The following is an 11,101-nucleotide window of genomic DNA, read 5'->3' as shown; positions in this document are numbered from 1 at the left end:
TCCCTTGGGGTGCAGCTATAGCAATCCTTTCCCATTGCGCGGTGTGTCGGCACAGCTTTAATACAGATTCCTTTCGTTCTGGAGCATGACAAGCTGTCCCCCTTCCTCTTCTAATCGCCTTCCCCCAATGGGGAATTGACCTAGTCTAGGGCAGCTATAGGCATCCTGCCCCCCGATACTTGAGGAGATACTCCCCCAACTTCCATCTTGCGTTAAGGTCAGGACTACCTGAAATGCATTTCGCTACTTCCCAGTGCGCTTTGGATGCCCTTACATCACATAGTCATTAAGTCGTGGAGAAGCAGAGCTGGAAGGGACCTCCGGACGTCACAGCTAGGCCAACCCCCTGCCCGGGGCAGGGTCACCTCTATCCAAACCATCCCAGACAAAACACGACCTAAGTTTTTACTAAGCATGAGAAAGTCATACGAACCGCGACCCAGACCAGTGGTTCTCAACATTTCAAGACCACTTCTAACTGTTCTGAGTTTAGCAACACACCAGTTCAAAAATGACCGTATTTGCTCACATACAGCATGCCTCAGAATAAGGTACACACCTTGTTTAAGAAAGGAAGACAGACATACAGACAGGCTTTGAAGGTAAAGCCTGCAGCATCCACAGGGAACATAATAATGACCCAGCCTGGCTCCCTACTTTCTGCTGCTGCTCCGTACTTACAGCCAGGGACCACAGCGCTCCCGGGGCACCGTAAGGTCCTTCCAAGGGTGCTGCAGGGTGCCATGCAATCTTAGCACAGGTAGACAGGCAAACATGATTCCCAAGATAAACCCAGAGAGTTCAAATAGGAATCCAGCGTATTAAATATACCATGCGTTGTTGGGGTCTTCCTTTTCTTTACAGCAGGAAAACTGCTCTATTATTTTTCTGTAGTCAAAAATGAAATGAAAACTTAAACCTGGCATTTTCCGAGAGGTGCCTCAAGTCCAACGAGTGGGTGCCTCTGGTTTAAAAGGATTAAGAAACACTAACTTATTACAAGGAAAGATCTTCTATTCTTTACTAGTCTTATGTAGCACTCGGTGGTAGTCTTATGTGGAGTTTAGATTATGGTTTGAACAGGGCTGAGCCAGCCTCAGGCAGGGAGTTGGCCTAGATAACCTCTGGAGGGCCCTCCCAGTCCTCTTCTCTATCTATGTATTTGTACAGGACAGGGGTTTCCAAACTGGGGTACGCGTACCCCTGGGGTACGTGTACCACAAGACATCTCTGGGGGGAAATTGTGTAATGGCAGATTCAATTTTCATTCTAATAATACTTGGATTTTAAGCCATTAAAATATAAAACATTTGCTGGTAGGGGTACATGGGCAGCTGGTAAATCTGGAAGGGCGTCTGCAAAAAAGTTTGGGAACCTCTGGTATAGGATGGTTGAATAGGGATGATCTTGCTGAACTAGATGACCTCCGGAGGTCCCTTCTACCCTTGCTTCTCTATGATCCTCTATTCAGCCTTTCAAAAATACAGTGCATAAGTTATTCTGGGATGTACTGTATGCAAGAAAATATGGTATATCTTCTCACCCAGTTGTGGTCTTCTCGGTGAGCCACAGGGCTTGTGCACTGGTGGGCATCACTGTCACACTCAGCGGCACTGGGTTTGGTTGCTCTGGCTGCTCTTCTGATCTGTGCTACAGCTTGAACAGGCGTCTCCCCGCTCAGCACTCCAGGTGAGGGTCTCTTCTGCCCTCCATCAGGCCTCCCAGCGTGGGTCCGGTTCTTCAGGGCATTGGCCAGGAGTCTCCTGTGTCCCAGAGAGGTGGTGGACTCTCCATCCCTGGAGGTGTTTAAGACCCAGGTAGACAAAGCCTTGGCTGGGATGATGTAGTTGGGGCTGGTCCTGCTTGGAGCAGGGGGTTGGACTAGATGTGATCTCCCGAGATCCCTCCAACCCTAATTTTCTTGGATTTGACAAGGGATCGTCATTCTTGCTCCCTGGGGTAAACAGAGGACCCAAGAGATAGCAGTGCTGGGGACACCCCTGTGCCTGTGGCCCCTACCGCAGCTCCTCCATTTCTGTGTCCTCATCTTGTGCACCTTCCACTTGCCCCAACGTGCGTCTCTTATTCCAGGGCGTGTTGCATGTGAGAAAATATAGTACTGACCCTGCTGGGGAAGCTTAGGGGGAGGAAGGGAGGAGGTAAACTCCCTCTTGCCTTGGACCCCCCCTTCCTGCTCTGGTGTGAGAGCAGGGGAGCTCCGCGGTCACGCTAGCCAGCCTTGTAGAACAAGCGTGGGATCAGATGTGCCCCGGCCCCGGCTCCCCAGGACGAATGGCCATCTACACACTGAACCCCATGCCAGACCCTAGTGCTTCCAGCATCCCCCTCAGCACCCCCACGGCCATTGCCACCAGGAATCCTTAGTGCCACCACCTAGCACCAGTGCCCTTGCTCCAGGCCACACAGTGATCCTCTGTTCACCCTTCCTGACCCTCCTGCAATGATGCCAGAAGCCTGCCAGGCAAACCAGGTTTGGAGCCTGCTCACGCTGCAGCACCGAGACCCTGACCCAAAGGGACTGGAGTCACGGGGCAGAAAAACGTCAGACCTGCCATGTGCTGGGTCAGACCCGAGGTCCGTCTTGCCCGGGCTCCTGTGTCACACATGGCAGAGAGAGGAGGCTGAAGGGGACAGTGGCTGGGTTTGCCCAGCGTTTCTCCCCTGTCCCTCTCCCACTTGCAGCCTCCAGCGTTAAAGGTCCAGACAGGTCTGATGCCCCTCACGCCTGTGCCTAATAGCTCCCGATGCCCCTTTCCTCCAAGCACTTGTCATCCCTTGGTGAATCTGGCTGAACTCTCTGCTTCCAATGCATCTGGTGGCAACAAGCTCCACACTTGAGGGCCATGCTGGGTGACAAAGAACTTTTTTCTGCTAGTTTTAAACTGCCGGCCTGCTCGTTTCATGCTGTGCCCCCCTCAATCTTGTCTGAGAAGAGAGAGTCAATCATAAACCCCTAGTGATTTTATTTTCACCATTTAATGTCTTGCAAACCCTTCTCCTCATTAGTCTCTCCTCACATGAAAGCCCCTCCATAGCGCTCATCGTCCTTGCTGCCCTTCTCGGGTACTTCTCTATCCTTTTGGAGGTGCGGGGACCCGACCTGGGCACAGGATTCAGGTACCCAAGCGTCCCCACAGCATGGACCAGCCCCGGTGCTTGCAAATCACACGGCATCACTGCATGTCTTGTAGTGCACAGCGTTCCCTTCAGGCCGCAGCTCCTGGAGGGCCTGTGCCAATGAAGATAGATTCTTAAAATGCAGATGAAATACAGATTGGTGGTGTGGTTCCTACAAAGACTCACTTGTATACACCAAAGGATGTGATTCTTCTGCTCTCTTCAGCACTGGGGAGGCCTCCCTGGGGTCCCGTGTCTGGTGTCGAGCCCCACGCTTCAGGAAGTGAACAGATCGGAGGCCCAGCCCTCAGTTTCAGCCCCCGACTTCTCGCCCTGTCCCCAGGGGCCACAGGGAACAGTCGGCTACTGCCTCTTTATAACAAACCCTTTTGGACTTGAAGCCTGTTCCCGGGGGTCAGGAGGCTTCGGCTCAGCTCTGGCTGGTTCTCCTAACCATGGTCGTGATGCCCGAGCTGCGCTGAGCACATGGACGTGGCTGCTTTCCAGGGCTGCCGCCCTGGGGGCTTCTGAGTCTTGTGGCCAGTCCTGCACTGGCGGCTCGGGGCTGCACTGGCCTCCGTGCTGGGCTGGTGGAGCAGGGCTGGGCCCGCACAGGCTCTTGCACCAGCTTAGGGGCATGATGCTTGTGCTGGTGCACGGAGGGGCTTTAGGTGCATGAAGGCCTTGCTGCAGATGGCACAGGGGTAGAGGCGCTTGCCAGTGTGGCTGTGCCGGTGTTCCCACACCTCGGAGCTGGAGATGAAGCGCTTGCCACAGTCAAGGCAGGGGTAGTGGCATTCACTGGTGCATGTGCGCCAGTGGCGCGTGAGGTTGCCCTTCATGGTGAAGCCCTTGCTGCAGGCATAGACCATCCAGTCCTGGTGCACCTGCACGTGCACCTTGTGATGCTGCTGGTAGCAGAAGCGCTCCCCGCACTGACCGCACGAGTAGGGCCTCTCCCCCGTGTGCGTGCGCTGGTGGATCTTGAGCGTGACCTGATGCCACAAGCCCTTGCCACAGTCCTGGCACATGAAGGGCCCTTTGCCCTCCTCCAGATGAGGGGGAGGGCAAGACCTGCAGGAAGAGAGGGTATTTGAAGGGTGGGAGGGCATCAGGACAGCAGCTCCTCTCCCTAGCAGCTGGCTTTCCAGCAGGATGCAGATGTGAGACTGCTTTGGCAGTGACCCTGGCAGCCTGGATGCAGATGATGGGCAGAAAACAGCCCCCAGGCAGGGCTGGGGCTGGCATTGTGCAACCTGCAACATGAGGGCCTGGAAAGCAGAGGCCATCCTACGCCTGCCTGCTGGCAACGGGGACAAGAGCGCTTGAGAACCCGCAGGGCCTTGCTGGCGTTGCCTTTGCAGGGCAGCTCAAAGGGCCTGGGTTCAAATGCAGCCACGTTTTTAACGTGGGAGTAAAACAAAATGCCATTGTCTCTGTTGGGCAGTGAAAGGACGGGGGAGGGACATCAGCTGCGTATGGGGTGAGGGGTCCCCCTGACCATGACCGCAGGTGAAGGAGACCACGCTAGAGCAGGGAGGATTAAGGAGGTCTCTTGAGATGGGTTCTGCTAGGTGACCTGTACACCAGGGTCCCCTCTCCGGACCCTGCCAGGGTACTCCGATAGGGCTGGGATGGACTGATCACCCTGCGTCACCAATATATTTTGCAGGCAGGACTGAAGACAAGGCCTTGAAACCCCGGGAGAGCAGGACACCCACAGGACCTGCAGAGAGTGTGCTGTCTTGCCTACACAAGGCTTTGCCAGTGCCAGGAAAAGTCACTCTGCCCTACACCCATGAGCAGCACGACGGGCAAGCCCGGGGCTGGGGGGACCTGCCAGCCATTGTGTCCTGGCCGTGCATGCAGCAAACACCTGTGCAAGAAGGTGGGAGAACCCAGCACAGGTGCCATTCGTACCCAGCGGCTTCACCTCAGGGACCAGGGCGGGGAAGTGTGACTGCCCCATGCTCCTGAGTACTCGAAAGCAGAGGTATCCAGCCTGCAGCCCGGGGGCCACAAGTGGCACGGACAACTGCTGTGCGGGCACAAGAGCCTTACACACTCAGTAAAGGGAGGGAGAGCATGCAGGAGAGCGCTCGCTGGCAGTCAACCCCATTCTCCCCGCTCCCTCTGTTGCAGGGCAGGGAAAGGGGGAGAGCAGAGCACTGTGGGAAGCTGGAGGACTGAGCCCTCCTGCATGCTCTGCAGAATATGCACAAGGAACAGAAATCATTTTGTTGCTTCCAGAAAGGAGCTCTTTTCTCCGGGGTTCGTTTTGGACCCCATTCAGGAGCGCTTCAGAGGGCACGGACATCCCTTCTGAGGCATCTGAACCCCTCCAGATGTGATATCTGTCTGCACACAGGAAGGAGACCCTGGCTGCCTCCAGCAAGGCCAGTTCTGCTTGCTTCCCCCACCACCCTCGCCCATGCGTGCAGCCTGGGACTCCAATCAGCACTTCTTGATCGGAGCTGTGGAAAATATGGCTGCTGCCTTGGACATCACCCAGGCCCTGCTGCCTCTGCATGCTAGGGCCTGGGATGAAGGAGCCCCTTGCTTGCAGGGGTCAGGCTCAGACCCCATATCTTGCTGGGCTGTGGACAGAACGGCTTTCCAGGAACAGTGCCTGAATGTGCAAAGGAGAGCGAAAGGGTGCAGACCATCCCTCCTCTGTGACAGCCCATCATCAACCTCTGCATGATGCATAGACCCCCCACAAACCTCTGACACCTTCCAAATCCTGAGGTTCCCCCCCAAAACCAGCTGTGTTGGTGTCTCAGCTTTGATTTTAGTTGCTGAGGGTGGAGCTGAAGTACCTGGATCTGAAGCAGCTCAAGAGAAAGCTCTACTTGGGGCTTGAGGGAGGACAAGCTGCAGCAGGCACTGAGGTCTGGTGGCCAGGGGACTGTCCTGTACCCGCACAGTGGGGCCATCTCAGCTTCCTACCTGCACGGGCACTCTGGGCATCTCTCAGGCGGTGGGCTTCCCCTCCGGAAAACGCTGCCGCCCAAGGGTCCTCCCTCTCCACGGGCAGGCACCTCTTCTCCTCTGTCTGCAAAAAGACAGCACTCTGTTTCTGGGTGTATTAAATAGGACTGAGAGTGGGAGAAGAGGGGAGCAGAGCCCAGACACACCTGGGGGGAGGAAAAGGCTTAGGTGTGCCTGCTCATTGCCCTGCACTGCTGCCTCCCGGGAAGGGGGCCTCTGTAGGACAACATGCCTGCAGGGATCCTCCAAGGTCACAGCATGGTAGGAGCAGAAGCGGGCACCCTCCCCTGGCAGTAGGCTCTGGGGTCTTCCCCAAAGGGGCACAAATCCTGGAGGGAATACCCTTTAGGGCTCAGGGACCTCGTGCCTGCAAGAGCCTGAAGCAGGCACTTAAAGTGGATGGAGCCTTTGGCTCAGTCCCTTCCCCCTCATTCACAGCTGCACCCGTACCCCCAAAACACAGGATTACCCCAAAGGAAACAGGGAAGGGATCCCCAGCTAAAACAGCAGGAGCTGATCACTGCTCATCTCCCGTGCCCACCTGCCCCACATGGAGGGACAGATGCCATCTGTCTGGGCTGAGCAGGCGTTGCCAGGAGTGCTTGTACCCAGGGGTACTGGGGTGCCAGGCAGGAGAGAGGCTGCTCTGGAAGGGCACAGCTGTAGCGCACTCAGCGCCCAGCCCTAGCACCCTAGGGTGCTGATTTGTTTCTACACGCACTACTCCCTCCAGTCCCATCTCACACCCCCGGTGCGTCTGGCATAGGCACAGCTCTCCAGAAGCCCTGCAGAGCTGGGAGCCACGCCAAATGCAGACAGCCTGGAGAAGCTCCCCACCATGAGATCCACTTTTCATCCATTTGATCCCCATCCTTTCCCAGCTGGGGGTCGGAGCGATGCCAGAGGTATGCCCTGGGTCTGAGTCAGCTTAGTGGTCCCCCGCTCTGCTGAATGGTTAATGAAACAGCCACCCAACCCACCCCTGCCTACCTTCAGGGGAGTCAGATAATCCTCTTGAGTGATTCTGCCTCTGATCCATGGCACACGGCCCAGTCCTTGTTCCCCTGGAGCCACTGGGAAGCCTCCTTTCCTTCCAGGAGTAGCTGGACCCAGCCAGAAGCATTTGCAGAATGCTGGAACCAAAAAAGTGAACTTTATAGGACTCAAGGAATTGCCCCAACCCAGTGATTCTCATGCCTTTCCGTCCAAAATCTAGGCAGGATCCCTTGCTCCATTTAGCAGCATGGGTAGGGTAGGGGGGCTACAACCACTTGCAAGCCAGCCGGAGAATCCCTGGCCACAGGAAGCCAGTCCACCCAGTTATTCAAGCATGGCTTCAGAAGAAAGTGCCAGAGTCCCAACAAGGGAGACCTATACACTTAACATGCTGGCTTGTACTCAGAACCACGAGGCTCTCATACACGTGGCCTCCCCTGCAGTCCTGTGCCCAGTTGTGGGCACAGCACTTGGAGACAGAGACAAGTGAGATCCCAGAAGAGAGCAAGAGTGGTCCACGGCCTGGAAAACACAACTTACAGGAGAGGCTGGAAGAACTGGGTTAGTTTAGGGACGAGAAGACTGAAGGGAGACACGATAACAATCTTCAAATAGGGGAAAGGTTACTGCCAAGGGGATGGTTATCAAACTGGTCCCCATATCCACTGAGGACAGGTCATGGAGTCATAAAGCAGGGCTGGAAGGGACCTCCAGACGTCATCTAGTCCAACCCCCGGCCTGATGGCAGGCTTAAATCACAGCAAGAAGGAGTCACATTAGACATAGTTATACACTTTCTAATTAAGTCCTGAACTAGACTCAGTTCCTTCTATGACCAGGTGACGTATCACCTGGACAAAAGGAAAGAAGTTATTACCATTTATTTGGACTTTACAAAAGCCTTTGACCTGGTGTCCCATGATGTCCTCATGGAAAAGTTGGGCAACTGCAGCCTCGACTACTCCAAAGTCCGATGGCTGGGGAACTGGCCCCGAGGTCGGACCCAGAGAGCGGTAGTCGATGGAACCGAATCAACGTGGCACTCGGTGACCAGTGGCGTCCCCCAGTGCTCCGTTCTCAGACCCACACTCTTTAATGTCTTCATAAACGACCTGGACACCGGTGTCAGAAGCGAACTGGCCAAGTTCAGTGATGACACCAAACTTTGGGGAAGAGTGTCCACACTTGAGGAAGGGCTGGTGATCCAGGCTGACCTCAACAGGCTTGCAAGGTGGGCAGATGAAAACCTGATGGCATTCAATATGGAGAAATGCAAAGTGCTCCACCTCGGGAATAAAAACCCACATCACGCTTATAGGCTCAGCAATGCTACACTCGCTAGCACAACAACCGAAAGAGACTTGGGGGTCAAGACTGACCACACAATGAACAAGAGCCACCAATGCGATACTGCACCTGGCAAAGTGAACAAAACTCTGGCTTGCATCTACTAATGCATCTCAAGCAAGACCCAGGATGTCACCTTCCCGCTGTACTCGGCCTTGGTGAGGCCGCAGTGGAGTACTGCGTCCAGTTCTGGGCTCCACTATTCAGGAAGGACGTGACGAGGCTTGAGGGAGTGCAGAGGAGAGCCACGCGCATGATCAGAGGGCAGGAGACTAGGCCTTATGACGAGAAGCTGAGAGCCATGAGACTCTTCAGCCTGGAGAAGTGTAGGCTCAGGCATGAATTAGTGGCAGCCTGTAAGTATATAAGGGGTGTGCATCGGGATCTGGGGGAACGCCTGTTCACCAGAGCGCCCCAGGGGATGACAAGGTGAAATGGTCACAAACTCCTCCAAGACCGCTTCAGGCTGGACATAAGGAAAAACTTCTTTACTGTCTGAGCCCCCAAGGCCTGGAACAGACTCCTCAGAGGTGCTGCAAGCACCTGCTCTGGGCACTTTTAAGACACATTTGGATGCTTATCTTCCTGGGATCCTTTGACCCCAGCTGACTTCCTTCCCTTGGGCAGGGGGCTGGTCCTGATGACCTTACGAGCTCCCTTCCAACCCGAATGTCTACGAAATCTAGACTGCACGTGAGGAGACCGCTTGTCATCCAGAACGTGCGGGGGCATTGCGACCTGCCTGCTGCTGACGTAAAGTGCACCATTTTGCACCCTGGCTTTGCACAGGTTGATGATGACAGACTAATTAAAGTTCGGAGTCATTCTCATATAGCAGAGGGAGTTCTCTTTGGCCTGCTGTACTCATGGCTTATTTCTGCCTGATTACAGCTAAAACCTCCTATTATTACAGGGAGTCCAGATCACTTCAACCTGAGTTCAGCTGACAGCGTCGTGGCCTGACTGTGTCACCTCGGCTTGCCTGGGCAGCTATGTCCTCCGCGCTCTGTGAGAAAACCACAGCTGGAAGGCAAAATTCATGAGAGCAGGAGGCTGGAATTTCTTGGCAATGGATGCACAGGATTGGGACTCGTTCCTGGACAGGTTGAACAATCATTAGTCTCTCGGGTTTCAGAACAAAGTGTGAAACTTACCTCTCTGGCTCGGCGCTTTCCACAGGCAAAATCAGAGCAAGCAGAGAGAAGAGCAGGAAAAACAGATGAGGGCAAAGAAAGAGGGAGAGAGAGAAGGAGCAGGAGGAATGAAGGGAAGAGCAAGCAAAGATGGGAACATCCACGAAAGCAAAGGATTGGTAGGAGGAAGGAAAATGACACCTCTGGGTGACTTGGTCCTGGATATTCTTTTTCTTTTTTTAAACTTTTAAACATTTTATTAGAAAAACAAACCATAAATAAAAGGCTCAAAACGACCCGCAACAGAGGCCTCACAAAAGATAATACAACATAAGATTTCAACATAACATCATAAAACACATCGGAATTGATATCATATTGCTCATCATCTCATTTTAACACAGTATATACAAATATCCCTGAGTATTTTCTATCAAACACATATTACACGAATAGTGTTAGACATCTTGTACTTTCCCGGAGAAAGGAAAGCGAGAACACCGTGTGCAATACAGGTCCCTTCTGTTGTCCCTACCCCATGTGCAACCCTCGCCAGCCTTTTCTACCCACAAAGGCCGACTCTTAGTTTAGCCTACACCTGTGCGGTCCTGGATACTCACATAGGTGATAGCCGTGCCATCTCTTCCCAGTGTTTGGAGCAGACCATGTCTCTTAGCACCCTGGCACTATTCCTTTGTGACCTTTTCCTCTGCTAGTGAGCTAAGTCTGTAGCCCAGTGTTGCCCAGCCTTTCTGGGATGCAGGGCGGATGAGCAGTGGAGGGGTCAGTCCATGGGCTGGGTCCAGTGCATGGGATCGGGCTCCAGCCCCGTGTCCTAGATCAGGCCCACTGCCCTGGCCCCACGCTTGCTGGATCAAGCTGTCACCTACCCCTAGGCCTGTGCACTCCGGATCGGGCCCCCTGCCACAGCCCTGGGCCTGCTGCCCCGGCCCCAGCCCCAGCCCCGCATATGCCAGAAAGGGGCTGCCACTTTGACTCTGACCCCACACACATTAGATTGGGGCGGCAATCCAGCACGTGGCACCGTGTCATCTAGCCACAGGGCTTGGAAATTTGGTGGTGGGGCTGCAGCGGCAGCAGTAATTGCCACCGCTCACCCACTGCCAGATTTCCAGCCCCATCTGCAGTCCAGGTGACAGCTCCTCCCGCAGGAGGTTGAGCACCACTGTTGCAGACATCAATGCCATGTTCTGACTTCTTGTCAGGTGCTCTGATGATGCAGCCGCTGAGCTAGATGTGTCAGAGATGGTTCAGACAGAAACAATCCCTCCTTGAGCAGGGAGTTGCACTAGATATAGCCTCCTGAAGGCCCTGCCACCCTCGATTCAGCAACTTCCATGAACCAAAGGCAAGCCAGCAGCCTTGGCCATGACTGCCCGGGAACGTCCCCTGGTTTGGAAAAGCAGCTGAATCCTGACAAGCAGAAGAATGAGTCTTCATCAAGAAAGAACGCACCCTCTGCTTTTTATTAGGAA

At 54.4% G+C, this 11,101-nt stretch overlaps 1 pseudogene; it reads right to left on the bottom strand.

The window, feature by feature from the left end:
- Nucleotides 1–1,391: 1,391 nt before the first annotated feature.
- LOC112548773 lies at nt 1,392–8,282 on the bottom strand (annotated as a pseudogene).
- Between the last annotated feature and the right edge of the window lie 2,819 nt (nt 8,283–11,101).

Source organism: Alligator sinensis, unplaced genomic scaffold, assembly GCF_000455745.1.
Source record: "Alligator sinensis unplaced genomic scaffold, ASM45574v1 scaffold1568_1, whole genome shotgun sequence".
NCBI lineage: Eukaryota > Metazoa > Chordata > Crocodylia > Alligatoridae > Alligator > Alligator sinensis.
Note: the sequence above shows the minus strand (reverse complement) of the source record. Positions and strands in the feature narration are given on the sequence as shown.